Source organism: Myotis myotis, unplaced genomic scaffold (genome assembly GCF_014108235.1).
Source record: "Myotis myotis isolate mMyoMyo1 unplaced genomic scaffold, mMyoMyo1.p scaffold_m19_p_11, whole genome shotgun sequence".
In the NCBI taxonomy this organism is placed as follows: domain Eukaryota; kingdom Metazoa; phylum Chordata; class Mammalia; order Chiroptera; family Vespertilionidae; genus Myotis; species Myotis myotis.
The window spans coordinates 15,199,465-15,218,980 of record NW_023416315.1 but is presented as its reverse complement, the minus strand read 5'-3'; the positions used below and the strand labels follow the sequence as shown (position 1 = coordinate 15,218,980).

Below are 19,516 nucleotides of genomic sequence, written 5' to 3'. Positions count from 1 at the left end.
AAGGCCTGCTGGGAGGGGTTAGGCCTGGGAAGGCGCAGAACATGTTATAATGAAAGGCTGTCCTTTTGGGGAACTTCTAATACTCCTCAGCAATAATTAAATAATTAAAGCCTCGAAAGCTATCAATAACCACCTTATCAGAATGAGAGAGGCAAAGTAACCGAGGGACCAACACAAGGAGATCAAATGACCAGACTTCTATCTGACAGATAATGAGGTTCCAGAGTGGCGATCGAAATTATAAATCACCAAATTGTAAAACAAACCCTCACATGAGAGAAAAGTCACTTCTGAGATGGCTTAAAGTGATATATCTTCTGGTAGTCCTCCAACAAAAATACTAATGACAGAAAAGCAAATTGATCTAGAGGTTTTTCCACAGCTATAAGAGAAGAAATTTAAAAATAGTTTAGGACATCTTTTATCATAGATTTCTAGACCTGAAAGTAATCTTGGAGATCATCCAATTTAAGTCCCCCACGTTGTAGGTGAGAAAATGAACTCCACTACACTCACTTGGGCGTAAGTGACTTACCGAAAAATATTCTCAAAATGCAAAACTTGTTTCCTATTCAAAGTAGTTGTCAAATGTAAAAGGCACAGATATTTATAAATAAAAATTATAACAATATAAAAATACTCATGAAGATGTAAAGTACAGCACAGGGAAGACAGTCAATAACATTGTACTGACTATGCAAGGTACCAGGTAGATACCAGACTTATGGTGGCGGTCACTTCACGTGGTGTACAAATGTCTAATCACTTGCTGTACACCTGAAATTAATAAAATATTGTATATCAACTGTAATTGAAAAGTTAAAAATATTATAACAAAGCAGCAACATTTTAGCTTCAAACTAAAGGCAAGAATTAGTTGCTTGGCAATAATGAAGATTCACTATGATTTTATGGAAGATGCTCCAAATTGGAGGTCAGGGTCAGGGTCTAGCCCTAACTTCTGCATCTCAAGTTCTATGCTGTGATGACAGGGTTAAGTAGATCAGGAGTTCCATACTTGGAAACATGTCAGAATCACCTGGGAGCTCGAAACCACAGATTTCCAGGTCCTTACAAGATTCTGATTGAGTAATTCTGGAATCTGTATTTTTTTTTTAAATATATTTTATTGATTTTTCACAGAGAGGAAGGGAGAGAGATAGAAAGTTAGAAACATCGATGAGAGAGAAACATCGATCAGCTGCCTCCTGCACATCTCCCACTGGGGATGTGCCCGCAACCCAGGTACATGCCCTTGACCGGAATCGAACCTGGGACCTTTCAGTCCGCAGGCCGACGCTCTATCCACTGAGCCAAACCGGTTTCGGCTGGAATCTGTATTTTTTAAAGCCCATGGGGTAAGACTGATGAACAACCTGTTGGGAAACCAGACTGTAAGCTCCATGAGAACAGAAACCCAATACTGTTGCTATCTGTACAGTGACTGCTCAGTAGAGCTCAGAAATGCTTGTTGAATGAATACGGAAAAATAACTGCCTCTCTGGGTCTTAGTTTCCTGGTCTTTAAATGATATTTCCAGTGATAACATCCTGAGGTTAGTCTTGGCAAGTTTGTTCAAAATGCCAATGAAATCTTTGTGCTTAAATTAGCTAGAATGGATTCAGTTGTCTGCAACTAAGAAGTTTACATACACACACACACACACACACACACTCACACCAGTTTAATAATGTTTTCCTCTGTTTTAAGTTGGAAGGTGAGTATTCTTCACTATGAACTGGAGATGTCAGTTAAGACATCTACCCATCTATTCAAAGTAATCAAGTTGCATATTTATAATTCTAATAATGCATATGTTAGCCTTTTATTTATTTATTTATCTTTTTAAAAATCTATTTTTATTGATTTCAGAGAAGAAGAGAGAGGGAGAGAGAGAGATAGAAACATCAATGATGAGAGAGAATCATTGATCGGCTGCCTCCTGCAGACCCCCTACTGGGAATGGGGCCTGCAACCCGGGCATGTGCCCTTGACCAGAATTGAACCCGGGACCCTTCAGTCTGCAGGCCGATGCTCTATCCACTGAGCCAAACCAGTTAGGGCTATGTTAACCTTTTAAATCCAAGTATGCAGCACATGCCCAAACTTATATCTTTCACATAATTTACCTATGGGTGTCAGCATGAACAACCAACAAAAATATAAGTTATTTATTATAAACTTTTTCTACATTTCCCAGAGCAACAGAACATAAACGTTTCTATAATGAACATGGCATATAGAAAAGTTTTCAGGAATTATAGTCCAGAAAATAAAGTTTTCACTTATGACTTTGTCAGCCTTTTCCTGAAAAGCAATTTGTAAAAGCTGCTTCCTCTTCTCTATATTTCTGGCATAACTAGAAATATATTATCTGCTTCTCCTATAACAATCACTGACTAACCGCAGTAGCGCAATATGTAGGAAGATCCAAAGGCCTTAAAATCTAAGCTGGTCCGAAATGTAGACTGTAAGCTCTGTGAGGGAGCACCATTGTCTCTGAACACCCAGCACTGAGCCCAGCATGCAGCAGGCTCCCAGACATTTAACTGAGTGCTCTTTGTCTTTGAATGGTAGGGACCAAGGTTGCTGGAGTATTTAGCCTGGGGCTCTGTCATCCTTTACCTCTTATATCATCCTCCTCCCCTTAAATTCCTCTGCTAAAGGATATTAGACTAGTATCCAGAGGGCCAACATTGTCTGGTAGGCTTTGGTTTCAGAAGGACTGTGTTTGGCCTCTGCGCCTGGTACTTACTAGTAATAGCTGTGAGTTTTTTGCAAGGTCCATAAGCTTTCTGTCCCTTTGTTTGCTAATTTGTAAATGGCAGTTATGAGCACAGGCTGAGGAGTCGCAGAGACCTCAGTTCCAATCCTGGTTCTGCCATTATGACAGGACGTAAGTCAAGTTACTTGTCCTTTCTAAGTAGGGTGACCATAGGTCCTGGTATTTGCTTGCTGTCCCCAGAGTAATTATTACTTCCAAATTGTCCTGAATTAGAAAATAATTTACATTTCTCTCCTTCAGATTCTTTAGCTCTAACACTGAGATAAAAATAAACCTCCTTAGAGATCTGAGAGGAATAAATTAGAAAATGTTTCTAAAGTACTTAGTATGGGGCCTGGCACACAGTATGTGTTCAATAAGTGTGTCTATTATTATTACTACTGTGGGCAGGGCACCCAATTTCCTTCAACCTTAGATTCCTCATTTGCAAATAAGAATAATAATGTTCCTTTATGTTCATTCAATTGTCTTTTTGAATCACTAAGATATTCACATGGCTCAAAACTATGTAAAAAGGATTAAAATAAAGTCTCATTTCCCCCAGGGCTGGAGGCAACCATAGTGTCAGTTTCTGTGTGTCTTTCCAGAGATATTTTATACACCAGCGGATAGAAATATATCTTCTTCCCATGAATGGTAGCACAACTCAACACCATTCCACATCGGTTTTTTCACTTAACAATACTTCTTGGCGATCTTTCTATGTCTGTACAAAAGAGCGTCCTCATTTTACTTTTTAAACCGCTGCCTAGCATGCTGTTGAATGCATGACCCCTGACTTGTCTCACCAGTCCTCACAGTGCCGCACTGGGGGTTAAAATTATAAAGCACTGAGAAAAAGGTACTCAAAAAATATTTACTGTTACCTTTTTAATCAATCCCACACTTATTTCCTTTTACCTGCTCCATTGCTCAAAGCCCTGGGTCTCCATTTATTCGTTCATTCAATACTAATCTACTGACTCTCTTCTTCCATGTTTGGCTGTAACATGAGAGTTGGCTACGCTTAGAGACCAATAAGCTATGGTACCTGCCCTTAGAAAAGTTGTCACCCAATGTCTGCAGAAATTTACATCCTTTTAAGAGTTTCTTATAGGTGGGTGGTGGCATATGAAATGACAGAGCATACAGGGAAACAGAGAAAGTTTTGGGGATGGGAGAAGAGATTGTTGTCAAGGAAATATCAACATTTAGGAAATGAGACCAAGGGTCTTTTATATATAAATCATGTTACTTTTTCCTTCTTATTAGAAAAGTAATATACGAACACTAGCAAATTTGGAAAATGTCCATTTCTCTCATGCATGAATGATACATATTAAATGTATATTATAAATGCATATACTTGTACATATGTAATACATACATGGCTCAGATACTATCTTAATAGTTTTGCATTAAATTTTTTTACTTAATGTATCATAAACATCTTGTATGTCAATAAGGAACTTCAGAAATATACTTTTTAATGGTTGCATTATAATATATATAAAATGATGCAGTTAAACCACCTTCCTTATTATTAGATGCTTAGCCTACTTCCAAATTTTTGTTATTATAAGTGGGATTTTGTTTTTTGATCTGTGTGAGTTTACATGTGTGATAGTAATAAAAGCTAGTTCATTTTTAAGCAACGTAAATGCTCACTTTACTGGGTAACGTACAAAGTGAGTACATAAACACTACAAATTGACTTAAAATAATATGAATTGTAGACATTTATGTGAGTTTCTTATTTATACACAACAGTAGTTAAACATAATTATTGTAGTTACTGTTTGTTGAGACTGTGAAATTTTAAAAAACCACAGCCTCTCTGTTAGGTAAAAATGATCCTCATTTTTCAGATGCAGATCTGTGGCTCCCATGGAGTAATAACAGCTGGGACTGGATTGAGGTCTGCTCACTTAGAAACCGTGTTCTTATGCTATGCTGCCTCATCAACTGTGTCTGAGATTAGTTATGTCAAAATGTTTATCTAATTTACCTGAATTATGTTACTTATAGGCATGTATTCCCCCTTGTCATGACTTGTTTTTGAAGCATGGAGATTAGAGGATAACAAAATTAGAACAGTAGAGGTCAAGGAAGGCTTCAGAGAGGATACTGGGTTGGAAGTAACTCTCGAATAATGGGTAGAAGGCAAAAGTGAGGGCCCGTGATTCTGCACAGAGAAATGAAAAGTAAAAATTGATAGGAAATGTCCATGGAATACCAAAAGCACTGTGCAGTGCGTGGTTACAGGAAATGAAACTGCAGAGGTCAAAGAAGACCAGGTCTTAGAGGACCATAAAAAGTCTGGCTACAGGATCCAATTTGAAGCCATATGCTCTGGTTCTTTGACTATATTCCCATCCTCCGTTATCCTATATAGAACTGATCAAAGCCACCAAGCCATGCAAAAATGATTCAATTCCAATAAAGAAACTGAATCCCTTCCAGCACTAATTTGTTGTGACTCCATAAGTTGATAAATTACAAGATTTATTTTCCAACTAGGAACACTTGAAAGATCATTAATACACTTAAGATATGCCTCCAGGATTTTCTGTGGGGTAAAAAGCTCAATAATTCAAATTGGTGTTTAAGTTTGAATGACAGATATTTTAATAAGAAAACGTTCTCTATGTGAAAATGGAAGAAGAATCTACTGGTTTACCAGTCATTTCTTTTTCTAAAATAATAACTTTAGTAAAAATAATACTGATAGAGTAAAATTGCAAATATTATGGAAGGGCTAATTGGAAAAATAAAGTTTTCCACCCCTTCTTCTCCCAAATTCTAGCTTTATTCCCTGACGCAACCATTTTCTTCAAATCATTTTTGCTTTTAGTTCTTTGAGTAAGTTTATTTTTAACTCTAAATCAGCTGTTAGTATTTTTGGTGGGACTTGTGTGGAACTGTTCTGTGCATTTAGTATCTTTGTGCCTGACATCAAGTGCTCGTCATTTAGGCAAATCTTGAGGACTGAGAACTACAGTTCTAAGTAATAAAATTACATAGCTATTTTTTTACTTATCAAATTTAGACATTATCTATGAATGCTTACCAAGAAAAATGAATATTTAAGACTCCTTATTCCCTACTATTTTTGCCAGATTATATTATTCTTTTAATTTCTTTACTTATGTAACCAATATAGGCTAATTCATTTTCTCTGTTCTCTCCTGGAATTTTTACTAGACACATATTGGAGCTTTTCATTGTATCGTTGTGTCTTTTAATCTCTGACATTTTTCATCTTTTAATCTCAATGGGTTAATTCCAGATAGTTTTCTCAGATTTGGTTTAAAGTTTACTAATCTACCCTTGCGTCTAATGTGTTGTTTAGCTGGTACATAAATTTAAAAATATTCAAGTCTATATTTTTCATGTCTATATCTTCTTTTTGAAATATGCTATTCTTTTTATAGTATATTATCTTTGCCTTTAGTTTTCTATACTTTTTATCCCTTTAATAATTTTTAACACAATATTTTGTTCATATATTTCCATCACTTTACATTCTTGGGCCTCTGATTCTTCTGTTTGTTTTGTTTGTTGATATTCCCTTATGGGAATTTGTAGATTTAAAAAATTGTGAGCTCATATTAAATAAAAGGGGGAGGGGGTAAGTGGTTCACTGTCTCCTTGGCCCTGAGACCATGTCTTGTTTCCAGGTTTGAATGGTACAACCCATCCTCACACTCTAGGATCTGTATCCCACAGAGAAACTCCTATGGGCTGTGCTGAGTATGAACTTGCATTTATTGTCTTTTAAAAACACTTTTCTGCATTCTCGTAGTCTTTATTTCAAAGTTAATTATTTATTTAAACATCTAATTGTGTTCTAGTCTTTATTTTTGTGTGTTTGCACTGGAGGGAATTTGTGTAAGTCAATTTAGTCCTCTGTGTTGTAAAAAGGCCCATTGTTACTACTATGTGAATATTGTTCATTACTGGTTCTATCTATATTTTTTCTTTCAGCTCACTACTTGTCCTAATTTGTATAAATTTCTTTCTAAGTCTGGTGATAAACATCTGTTAGTTTGGGAGTTAATTTAATTACACGTGGGGAGTTAGACTCTTTCTACCCTTATGTCACTGGAGCACTTCCTTAGGTAATTGCTTCAGAAAGGGTGCTTGGAAGCAAATGACCTGAATCTTTGAATGTCTGAAAATGTATTCATTTCGCTCTTACATTTAATTGACAATTTTACTGGCAACAGAATTTTAAGTTCAAAATAATTTCACTTAAAAATTTAAAGGCACGACTCCAGGGTAGTTTAGTATCCAGTTCACTAACGGGAAGCCTTACGTCAATCTTAGGTAAGTGACTTTATTTTTCCCTTTGAGAAAGTGTTAGGAGCCTCTTTGTATCTTTGACTCTGAAGTTTTGTAATGATTGTATCTCTGTATGGATTTTTACCCTCATTCACTTGATGAACCTTTTTTTATATCACAATTTGCCTTAGCAAGAGGTAATTTTTTCCTTGTATTTGTCAACTTCTTCCTTCCATTTTCTTTGTTTTCTCTTTCTAGAGCTCCAATAGACTGGTATTGGACTTACTGAACTGCTTCTCATCTCTTCTAGCACATATATTCTTCATCTCTTTGACATTTGGTTGTGCATTTCAGGAGATTTCTTAAACTTTGTCTTTTAGCCTTTCTAACAAATCATTTTTTATTTTAATAACCATTTAAAAATTAAAGATATTTTGTCTGTTTTCTGTTTGCTCCCTAAAAGAATTCTGTTTTATTATATGGAAACAATGTCTTTTTAACCACTCTGAAGCTACTCACATTTTTTAAAAAAGTTGTTTTAAATGATATTCCCTCTAGCACTAGTAACTTTATTTTTTCCCCCCCATGCTTCTTCCTATGGAAGGCTATTCTTGGTTATATTTTTAAAATTAAAGACTTCGTTGACTTTTCCGGTTAATTGGTGTTGCTTTCCTCCATAAATCATGTATATAATTTTCTAGGATAGGATCCCTCCCTGAATGAAATGGTGATTACGAGGCTTTTTGCACCTGTGGGCTCTGTTGACTTCTAGGTTGACTTTAGGGTGAGGAGGCCAGAGCTGGCTTCCAGGCCAGAGCCCACCACTTCCCAAATGCAAGAAAGAGAAAGAATTTACCTAAAATACCAAACTCATATTAGAAGCACTGGTTCACCTTAACTAATCCACAAAGACTTCCCATAATTCTCTGCTTCCAGGCCCGGCTGCTCGAGCCTGCTCTGTCCTTGCTGACGCTGTGCCCAGAGCCCCTTTTTATAGGGCCACCCCCATTCCTATGGTGGTCCTTCTTGCACTAATTCTGGGTTCTGTCTCATCAGTAACTTTCCTCCAAACGTTTTCCTCTCTCATTCTCTTTAGAGTTCTTCCTAGTCTTTGTAAAATTTTACAGTCAGTTAAAAAGAGTTATAGGATAGAGAGAAGGCAAATGCTTTTGCTTAGTCCATCATGTTTAATCTTTGTCTTATTTTTTTTTCATTTTGTAAACTGGGAACTTGTGTGCTAAATTTTATCAATTGAACACATTTTTAACATAAAATATATAGATATATGAAGAAGGATTTGAAAGCATTTGCCAAAATATGGTAAACAAATTGTGGGTAATTTTATTTTATACTCTTTGTATTTCCACAGTCAACACCATTATTTTCATAACAAACATAATAAAAGTAAAATTTAAGTGCGGATAAAGGGTAATTTTTGTTATTCTCTTAGAGGAGGAGTCTGCAAACACAGGAGCCCCTTGGCATTTGAGAGGAGAGCGAGAGTTATGTTCAGAGACCTCTGAGAATCCCAGATTTCACTGAGAACACCATTAATCGAGAGATGAATGTAGGTGAGCTGCTTGACTGATGCAAGCTACCGGGTTTCTTTTTGTTACATGCTTCACATACACCCCTAGGAGGCAAGTACTCTTTTCTTCACTGCCAATCAAGGCCCTTTTAGATTCACTTCCCATTTACAATTGAAATCAAAACTGCCAAGAGACTACTGTAGGAATCAGGCACCTACACCACCAAGAAGGGCCAGGTAGGTAATGACAATGACTGAAGTGAACCAGGTGAGTCTGTGCCAATCTAGAGAGCATGTGCCAAGCCCAAAGTGATCAGCTACTATTCAGCTCTCGCTGAATGTTGGCTTCCAGTTCTAAATGTCCTTTATGCTGAGGTTCAGTTTACACAGAGTGAATGCGCGGACCAGTGTATGGCTTAATGAGTTCTGCCACACATTTTAGACCACTGCAAACAGAACCTTTCTATAATCCACAGCTGTCTCCCGCATCCCTAGCCAGTCAATCCCTGCCACACCCCCGGGTCAGATAACCTCACTTCTGATTTCTATCACCACAGATTAGTTCTGCCTATTCTAGAACTTCATGCAAACAGAACACCCAATTTTTTTTTTTAAATATATTTTATTGATTTTTTACAGAGAGGAAGGGAGAGAGACAGAGAGTCAGAAACATCGACGAGAGAGAAACATCGATCAGCTGCCTCCCGCACATCTCCCACTGGGGATGCGCCCACAACCCAGGCACATGCCCCTGACCGGAACCGAACCCGGGACCCTCCAGTCCGCAGGCTGACGCTCCATCCACTGAGCCAAACCGGTTTCGGCCAGAACACCCAATTTTTAAGAGAACTTGAAACTACATTTTAATGAAAACCTTTTTTAAAAATATATTTTTAAAATTTATTTCAGAGAGGAAAGGAGAGGGAGAGAGATAGAAACATCAATGATGAGAGAGAATCATTGATTGGGTGCCTCCTGCACACCCCACACTGGGGATTGAGCCCACAACATGGGCATGTGCTCTGACCAGGAATCGAACCATGACCTCCTGGTTCAAAGGTTGAGGCTCAACTACTGAGCCACATCAGCCAGGTGAGGCCAACTTATTTTAAATATTCCCCAACCAACTCCTCCACTGTCTTCTTCGTAGCTTTATATTTCTCCATAGCACTCATCACCATCTAACCTGCACTGTATTTTACTTCCTTATTTTCTGTATTCCTCCCTTCCTTCATAAGACTTAAAGCTACATGAAAACAGGTACATAGTAGGACTTCATTAGACATTTGTCGAACAAATGAGTTCATCAAGGAAGAAATGAAAACCCCTGCTAGCTTTGGAGATGCTAGTTAAGAATGAACTAGTTAAGAACATTTTATCATTTCTAATTATTTTCCAGCATTTAATTGTTTTGAGGCAGTAAAGATTTAAGGAGCAAACTAACGATAGTCTTGAAGACCAAAACAACCCTGACTATACTTACTATCTTTAAAAATTAGATTTGTGGGAGGACAAATGCTTATATATAAACACATTACTGAGTATTTGATAATAATTACGTTTTTCATTAGGTTTAAAGTTATGATGACAAAACCATCTTTTCCTAGTATATTTATTCCTACCTTAACTCATTTTAAGAAGTAGGCAAAGAATAACCTCCGAAATAATAAAATTGCATGTGCTCAATATTAGTAAATCTTTGTAACAATGATCAGCAATACACAAATGAAATGAATCCAATACTAGAAAAACATTTTTTTTTAATGTCAGTGAGTACAACCAGCTCTAGGTCAATGTAGAGGTGGGGGCTGAGCTGGTTGTGTAGTTCTCCACCAGATTTTTGACATAAGGTGAGGGCAGTTCCTCTGAGACACCAAAGGTTTCCACTCCAGAAAAAAATGTTCTTCAACATAAGACATCATTTAGAATCCAGTCGGGCTCTGTGATTGGTCAGTGCTGATTAGACCAACTATATACCAACTGACCCATGGAGACACCATTCCATGCGCTGTGTATGGAAGACTTCAGAGAACACACAGGAATCATGGGCCACATTTACCAACACAGAGTAGGTGGGATGCAATGATTTGCCTAAATTTTAGAAATCTTGAGAATAAACTTGTAGCAACTATTAAGACCAAGCAGAGAGAAAAGAAATAAATTAAATGCAGTTCTTGAATCCACGGGCCTTCTTACCCTTGTTCTACATTTCCTCCTTAATGCCTTTTCATCTTTTGTCAACTCATGTCTGTCTTTTACTGATCTGACAGTCACACATACGCTGTTTTTTTCTTCTAGGTGTTTGGGATGTGAAGGGCAGTAGGAGAAAGAAAGAGTAGGATCAACAGAAATAAATTTCATGGATTACATTTAATGTTATACCTTTAAATCCAAGAATAATTTTCAAGTGTGAATGTCTGCAGAATTTACAATGTAAACGGCAACAAGATTAGATCCAACAAATGATTAAGGTAAACAATGTGCTCTTTTTTCCGATCCCAGTTCGGGTAACTCAGTAGTACAACTACCTGAGAAGGCGTGAGGATCATTTTTGTTTTTTTTTTATCTTAGTTTGGACACAGAAGCTCACATTTCAGCAACGATCAAGGTGATCGTCCTTATCCCTTGCTGACACCTTTCTCCCCACCCCAACAAGTCACAGATCACCTCTAGGAGAACATTTCAACAGGCTACTAAACACTGGCATGGATACCGAGAGAAGACAGATAATCCTCTCTGGGGACCTTAAGGAACAACTAATCATCTTGGATAGGCAGAGTGACACCGGATTCAGTCCGTCAACATGTACTAGCTGCTGAAAACTCGCAAAGCACCGTGGAAATACTAGCTGGTGAGGAGGCACGGCACGTTCCCTGAATGAACGGACATTGCTTGATTTGGACTGTTTCTTAGAAAAGCATGTTAAGACCTGGTTACCGTGAACTGTATGTAATACGGCCAGGCTGTGTATAAAAAGAATTTTGTTCCCTGGCAGGGGTTTCTCAGTGGTTTGAGTGTCGGCTTGTGGACTGAAGGGCTACTGGTTTGATTCCCCGTCAAGGGTATACACCTGGGTTGCAGGTTTGATCCCAGCCACGGTCGGAGCATGTGCAGGAGGCAACCAATTGATGTGTCTCTCTCACACTGATGTTTCTCTCTCTGTCTCCCCCTCGCCTTCCCCCCTCCTATCCATTCTCTCTAGAATCAATGGAGAAAATATCCTCTGGTAAGGATTAAAATAAGAAGAATTTTGTGGGCCTGGTTTCTATCTTTAGGTGATACAATCTTAGAATCATTATGATTATTTAACCCAGTAACTCGAAATCTTGGCTTGGCATTAGTATTTTCTGGGTGTGTATACAGGAAAGGGGGGCTTTAAAAAAATAGAGATGTCTGGGCCTGCCCCAGTCCAATGAAATCAGAATCTCTGATCCAGTTTCTTTCCCTCCTCCCTCCCTCCCTCCCTCCCTCCCTCCCTTCCTTCCTTCCTTCCAATTAAACTCTCCAAGTGATTCAAATACATTAAGAATCACTAATCCCACATGACAACCTTATCTTATACATAAAAAAATTAAGGTGCAAAGAATTTAATTGACTTGTAACTTGCCCAAGATCACTCACCTAGTTAATGGAAGAGTTTGGATTAAAATCATGATCTCCATTACTTTACTCACCTAATAAATGTCTCTCAATGACATTCTAGGGTTGTGACCAGCAACCTAGTTGTTACTGAAGAGTAGTAAGGGAAGTCAGAGCTGGTTCACACCTAAGGATCAGGCAAGCTGGTCCTGATAGAAGTTAAAAGGGGAGAGTTTTAAGCTATGATGGTTCTGGCATGTGCTCTCCCGGTGTGATTCAGGCCTCTGGAAATGTTAAGGAATCCTTTGGTCCAGGTATAATCTATTATTACTTATGACCCCCTCTCCCATTTTCCTAGTTCCAGGGGTTCCTCTACTTACCCAGATCTAATGTGTAGCACAAGGGGGAAGGGGACAGGGTCCCCAGCTGGGAAGTCTGGTGAAGTTCTGTGAAACCTTGCTCAGTGGGAATGACAGCTGGCTCCTCGGCCCTAGGTATAGAAGAAAGGACAGTTTATCCACAGTTGCTGGTTTGTCATTTGAAAGAAGTTATGTCTAAAAATTTCTTTTTTATATATTTACATATATATTTTTATTGTTTAAAGTATTACATATGTCTCCTTTTTCTCTGATTGACTGCCCCCTCCGCCACTCCCACTCCCCAGGACAAGTCCCCACTGCCCCAGTGTCTGTGTCCATTGGTTATACTCATATGCATGCATACAAGTCCTTTGGTTGATCTCTAACCCCCCGACCTCTGCTTTCTCTCTGAGGTTGGATGATCTGTTCAGTGCTACCTTGTCTCTGGATCTATTTTTGTTCATCAGTTTATGTTGATCATTATATCCCACATATGAGTGAGATCATGTGATATTTATCTTTCTCTGACTGGCTTATCTCACTTAGCATAATGCTCTCCAGTTCTATTCATGCTGTTGCAAATAGTAAAAGTTCCTTCTTTTTATAGCAGCATAGTATTCCATTGTGTAGATGTACCACAGTTTTTTAATCTACTCATCTGCTGATGGGCACTTAGGCTGTTTCCAAATCTTAGATATTGTAAATTGTGCTGCTATGAACATAGGGGTGCATATATCCTTTCTGACTGGTGTTTCTGTTTTCTTGGGATATATTCCTAGAAGTGGGATCACTGGGTCAAATGGGAGTTCCATTTTTAACTTTTTGAGGAAACTCCATACTGTTCTCCACAGTGGCTGCACCAGTCTGCATTCCCACCAGCAGTGCATGAGGGTTCCTTTTTCTCCGCATCCTCACCAGCACTTGTTGTTTGTTGATTTGTTGATGACAGCCATTCTGACAGGTGTGAGATGGTACCTCATTATTGTTTTGATTTGCATCTCTCGGATGTAAAATATTCTTAATGCTGTCCATTCATTCCCAATAGCAATAAACTCTCTCCCAAGACACAACTACAATTCTCACAATGGTTTACACGGAAATATTTATATACTAAAAAGATATATAGAGTTCAAAAAATGTATACACATATTGAATAATTATAAAGGCAGTGCTTATTAAAATACATTTCATTTTCAAAATTGAGCTATCAGGTATTAAAGTGTGTATACACATTTTGGGGGACACCCTCTGTGTATATCTCCCTTCTAAAGGTGAACTATGTATCTGTATGTGTGTGTGTGTGTGTGTGTGTGTGTGTGTGAGAGAGAGAGAGAGAGAGAGAGAGAGAGAGAGAGAGAATTTGTTCAAATTTTTAACTGAATTATTGCCATACTTAGCAATTCATGGCTACCAAAGTTAACATGAAAAACTATCCTGAATGGTGTATCAGTACTTGAAGAAAAACAATCTTAGAACACTTTCATTGAGAAGAACAACAAAAAATTGAAAAGTGAGATTCATAGTGGTCAAGGTAAAAGCTAATCTTTATCAACTAAAAACTTAGTGTGGGAGAACCAAGATGGCGGCATAGGTTAACGCCGGAGTTTGCTGCTCTGAACAACTACTTCAAAAGTGAAACCAAAAAACGGAAGGGACATCACCCAGAACCACAGGAACGCCGGCTGAGTGGAAGTCCTACAACTAGGAGGAAAGAGAAACGCATACGGACACTCAGAGGAGGCACAGTGCTGAAGTCAAATTCTGAGGTGCGGAGTGCGCAGAGAGGGCTGGTGGCGGAGGGCGCGGTTGGCGTTTTCAATCGGGAGGGAGTCGCAGACTCTGAGCTCCAGATACAGGCGAGTCTTTAGGGACCCAGACTCAAATGGGAGAAGCGGGACTGTCTGGCTTCGGTCAGAGCGAGTGCAGCTTTCTCTCTGAGGTTTGCAGCGGGTGCTGGGACTCAGAGAGGCAGAGCCCCTGGGGACAGGACTGAGAGCCGCCATAACTGCTCTCTCTGGCCCACCCTGTTGATCCTGTGCGACCCGCCCCGCCCAAGCCCTGCACACAGGCATTTGCCGGATAGCCTCAGGCAAACGCCAGATTAGCACCTCCCTAGAGGACAGAAGTTCTCTCACTGCTGACACAGCTGATTCTCATAGCCACTTGGCCTGGAGGTCAAACCCTCCCTGGAATTAGCTACAACAATCAAGATTTAACTATAAGACTTCGAACAAAGACCACTAGGGGGTGCACCAAGGAAGCATAACAAAATGCGGAGACAAAGAAACAGGACAAAATTGTCAATGGAAGATATAGAGTTCAGAACCACACTTTTAAGGTCTCTCAAGAACTGTTTAGAAGCCGCCGATAAACTTAATGAGATCTACAAGAAAACTAATAAGACCCTCGATCTTATATTGGGGAACCAACTAGAAATTAAGCATACACGGACTGAAATAACGAATATTATACAGACTCCCGACAGCAGACCAGAGGAGCGCAAGAATCAAGTCAATGATTTGAAATGCGAGGAAGCAAAAAACACCCAACCGGAAAAGCAAAATGAAAAAAGAATCCAAAAATGCGAGGATAGTGTAAGGAGCCTCTGGGACAGCTTCAAGCGTACCAACATCAGAATTATAGGGGTGCCAGAAGATGAGAGAGAGCAAGATATTGAAAACCTATTTGAAGAAATAATGACAGAAAACTTCCCCCACCTGGTGAAAGAAATGGACTTACAGGTCCAAGAAGCGCAGAGAACCCCAAACAAAAGGAATCCAAAGAGGACCACACCAAGACACATCATCATTAAAATGCCAAGAGCAAAAGATAAAGAGAGAATCTTAAAAACAGCAAGAGAAAGAAACTCAGTTACCTACAAGGGAATACCCATACGACTGTCAGCTGATTTCTCAACAGAAACTTTGCAGGCCAGAAGGGAGTGGCAAGAAATATTCAAAGTGATGAATACCAAGAACCTACAACCAAGATTACTTTATCCAGCAAAGCTATCATTCAGAATTGAAGGTCAGATAAAGAGCTTCACAGATAAGGAAAAGCTAAAGGAGTTCATCACCACCAAACCAGGATTATATGAAATGCTGAAAGGTATCCTTTAAGAAGAGGAAGAGGAAGAAAAAGGTAAAGATACAAATTATGAACAACAAATATGCATCTATCAACAAGTGAATCTAAGAATCAAGTGAATAAATAATCTGATGAACAGAATGAACTGTTGATTACAATAGAATCAGGGACATAGAAAGGGAATGGACTATTCCTGGGGGGGAAAGGGGTGTGGGAGATGCGGGAAGAGACTGGACAAAAATTGTGCACGTATGGATGAGGACAGTGGGTGGGGAGTGAGGGCGGATGGTGGGGCGGGAACTGGGAGGAGGGGAGTTATGGGAGGAAAAAAAAGAGGAACAAATGTAATAATCTGAACAATAAAGATTTAATTAAAAAAAAAAACAAACAAAAAAAAAAACAAACAAAACTTAGTGTGGCTCAGTTGGTTGGAGCATCGTCCCGTACACCAAAAGGTTGTGGATTTGCTTCCTGGTCAGGGCACATATCTAGGTGTCACGTTCGATCCCAATGGGGGCAACTGATGGATGTTTCTCACATCGATGTTTCTCTCTCTATGTCTGTCTCTGTCTCTCTCCCTCCCCTTCTCTCCAAAATCAATGAACGTGTCCTTGTGTGAGGGTTAAAAACATTAATAGGACTAATTTATATTTAATCCTTCACAAATAATACCATTACTTCCCATTCACAGAATACTTACTCAAAATGCCATTCAAATATAAATTAAATAACATCCGCTCATTGGTGGATAGACCCACTCCTTGCTTCACTTCTATTTTCCTCCACTTGTCAACCCTCTGACTAATTTACTTAGTTCTAAAGTGACACCTTATTCCTGGGCATCAAGAATCCTCTGAAAGACATGCAACATGTTGAATGGGTGTGCGTCTTCTCTGGTGACAAAGTCCCTAGCTTTAGCCAGATTTTTAAAAAGACCTGTCCCCTCCCAAATACTCCCTAGAATTCCAGGCTGACGCTGGGGAGAAGATAATGACGGTGGTGGTGTTGGTATCCACAATGAAAGATTTTATGAAAGTAGCCTCTGGGACTACCCTCCCAAAGCATTGAAGGATTTCGTGAAATTGAATTTATCCTCCAAAAGGATGGACTTAGTAAGACAGAGTTTGGAAAGCACCAGAGGACTGCATTTATCCACGCTGACTTTGTCTTCTTTCCTGCAAGACTTCACTAGTTTAAAACCAAAGGAAAAGAAATCATCATCTCATTTTTCTTGTTGATTTTGACTTTATTAACTCAATGTTAATGCAGATGACAGGAAAAACGGACACATCTTCTTACTTAGTTATTTCCTAGAAAAACGTTTACTTTGGAACTACTAAAATGCAGACTACCTGCAATGGTAGAAAAATTACAAAATGACTAGGAAACCAGGGGACACACTTGACCTTTAGAATGAAATGAAAGCTCAACTGCTTTTTATTTTAAATTGAATAGACAGGGCAGACCTAACAAACCAGCCCATTGCTGCTTCAACTGGAAAATTCCTTCATTTTCCATTCTTCTGCAGTTCGCAGCGAAGCGCCTCACACAGGGAAGGCGCTCAAATAGTGTTGGATTGAGTCAATTCTCTGAGTATCGCTCATAAATTAATGAGGAACGTGTAACTCTGTATAGTTTCAGGGTAGTTAAAGGGAGAAAAAAAAAAAAAGAAATGCTACGTAACAGCATTGGGGCTTCAGGTGTTGTTACCTAATAGACTGGAAGGCTTCCCAGCAGTACACTTAAGGTATCAGCCATAGCAACCTTACCTAGGAATTCCTCACCCCAAGCTTCTTTCTAATGCAAATAGGTTTGAATTTCTCTCCCCAGCCTCCTGACCCCTGACTGAAAGTCCTCTGCAACAAAAAGATACTACAGTAACTAGGTCTGCCGGGCAAAAACCTATTTTAAACTTCACTTCAAAACGGCGTAAACAGTTGGCCCTTGAGCAATGCAGGGGTTAGGGGCGCTGACCCCGTGCAGTCAATCATGTAAGTGTAACTTCTGACTCCCCAAAACGTAACTGCCAATAGCCTACTACTAACAAGAAGCCTTACCAATAACATAAACAATCAATTGACACATTTTGTACATCTAAGGCGCGTTGTTTCCAGTTTCCCATAAGAAAAAGCTGACTTTCAGTCCCCTGCCCTAAATTGCCATTTTTGTTATTATAAAAGCTTCCCTTCATGTTTTTAATATTCTAGACGCCGGATGGATAACACAGACTCTTCCCGCGGGTCTGACTGCCTTCTTCACAGCCCTGGGCTCTCGCAGTTCCCGCTGTGATGGGCCGGGCCGGAGGGCGCACTCAGTGGGCCCAGCGGTGCCAGTTCGTTGATTTCCTGCCCAGTCATCTGTACGCACAGAAACCAGGAGCTTCCAGCGCCCAGAAGATCAGAAGGCAATTGGGGTACAGCGCCAACCACGGAGGCCGCCGCAACCAGACGTCAGGCAGCAGGCGGCTCTTGGCAACCCTCGGCTACGGGAGTTTCCGGAGACCCGAGGTTCAGGCTTTCCTAGGGGGCTCCCCCAAAGGCAAAAGCGGGCAGACCCACCCTGCATAACTGGAGGCCGCTCCTGGTCTCCAAGAGAGGGCGAAAACAAATAAGTTTTGTGTTTTTTATAAGAAAACCGATCGGGATACCAGCAGGTTGGACTAAGAAAGCGCCCCGATGGCCACAGCGGGGCGGGGATGAGGGCGTTTGGGAGCAACGTCCAGGCGCTTGAGAAGTTAGGACCGCAAAGCAGCCAACAGCAGAGGGACGCAGGCGCCTCGTAAAGATGCAGACGACTGCAAGGCTGTCTCGCTGCAAAGGGCCCGCAAAACACACACAACACAGCACCGCACCGAGGCTGCGGAGGAGGAGGCGCGGGAAGTCTGCACAGGACAGAACTGCTGGGGGCTCTGTCCTGTCCGGGTTCAGAGGCGGCGCAGGCCTGGGCAAGCCTAGTTAGCTGACCATTATTTGTAGGGGAGAGAGGAGAGAGAGAGAGAGAGAGAGAATATCACCAGGAGAGGAGGCGACCCGGAGAGCCCCCTGGGCTCGGTCTGCGGGCCTGGCCGCCAGCGCCCCGCGCGCTCCCGCTCCTCCCGGCCCTGCGTCCACGCCGCCCGTCGGCGGCCAGACCCCGCGGCCGCCCGCGCGCACTCACCGGCCGGCGCTGCCCGGCTGCCCAGGGCGGAGCCGCCGCCCGCCGCGCTCCCGCCGCTGCCGCTGCCGCCGCCGCTGGACCCCGCGCCGCTGCCTCCCGCGCGGCTCTCGGAGGAGGCGGCCGCCCAGTGGAGGCGCCGCGGCGCGCGAGGCCGTAACCCGAGCCCGCCCCGCCCCGCCCCGGCCCGCCCCGCGCGCCCCGGGGTCTCCTCTCAGCACCGGGACCTCCGCGGGACGGCCACCGCCCCTGAACGCCTCCAGGGGGGGCTCCTGTAGCCGGCAGGCAGGACGAGGAGGCACGTGTAGAGGAGGTCCGAGGCCGAGGAAAGCACAATAAACGGCAGGATTCAAGTAGGAAACAGTGCCGGTTATTATTAATAAACGAACACACCCGAACATATATTTTCAAATCAGTCATTATGGAGACTGAGATCGACACCGGAACATTAAAATGCTAATGGCAATGTGCGCTTCAAAAAAAACACCTTGATGAGCTGCCTTCCACGAAGACTTTACTTGCAAATAAATAGTGTGCAACAAGACGAGCGACAGATTCTGTTCCAGGCTTTCGAGCTAGAATTTACCAAATAAAAGCAATGGAACATAACATGCTATGTAGGAGAAAGGAATATAAATGGAGGAAAAACGGAGACTGGAAAGAAAAGAAGAGAGGGGTGCAAGAGGAAGGAAGGCAGGGAAGAGCCTGTTTCATTTCTAACAACGAGGATGCGAGAGGACTCCGTGATCAGACTGCCCCAGT

The 19,516-nt window shown here is 41.0% G+C and overlaps 1 protein-coding gene across 1 annotated transcript in view; it reads right to left on the bottom strand.

The window, feature by feature from the left end:
• The window catches only part of SLC26A5 (solute carrier family 26 member 5), a 53,436-nt gene extending 34,547 nt beyond the window's left edge, over positions 1–18,889 (bottom strand). Inside the window, exons 1-2 of the mRNA XM_036327600.1 lie at positions 18,758–18,889; positions 12,536–12,645 (exon numbers count right to left, since the gene is read on the bottom strand). The gene's annotated coding sequence lies outside the window, so the exon portion shown is untranslated. The remainder of the gene's footprint in view (positions 1–12,535; positions 12,646–18,757) is intronic.
• Positions 18,890–19,516: the final 627 nt, after the last annotated feature.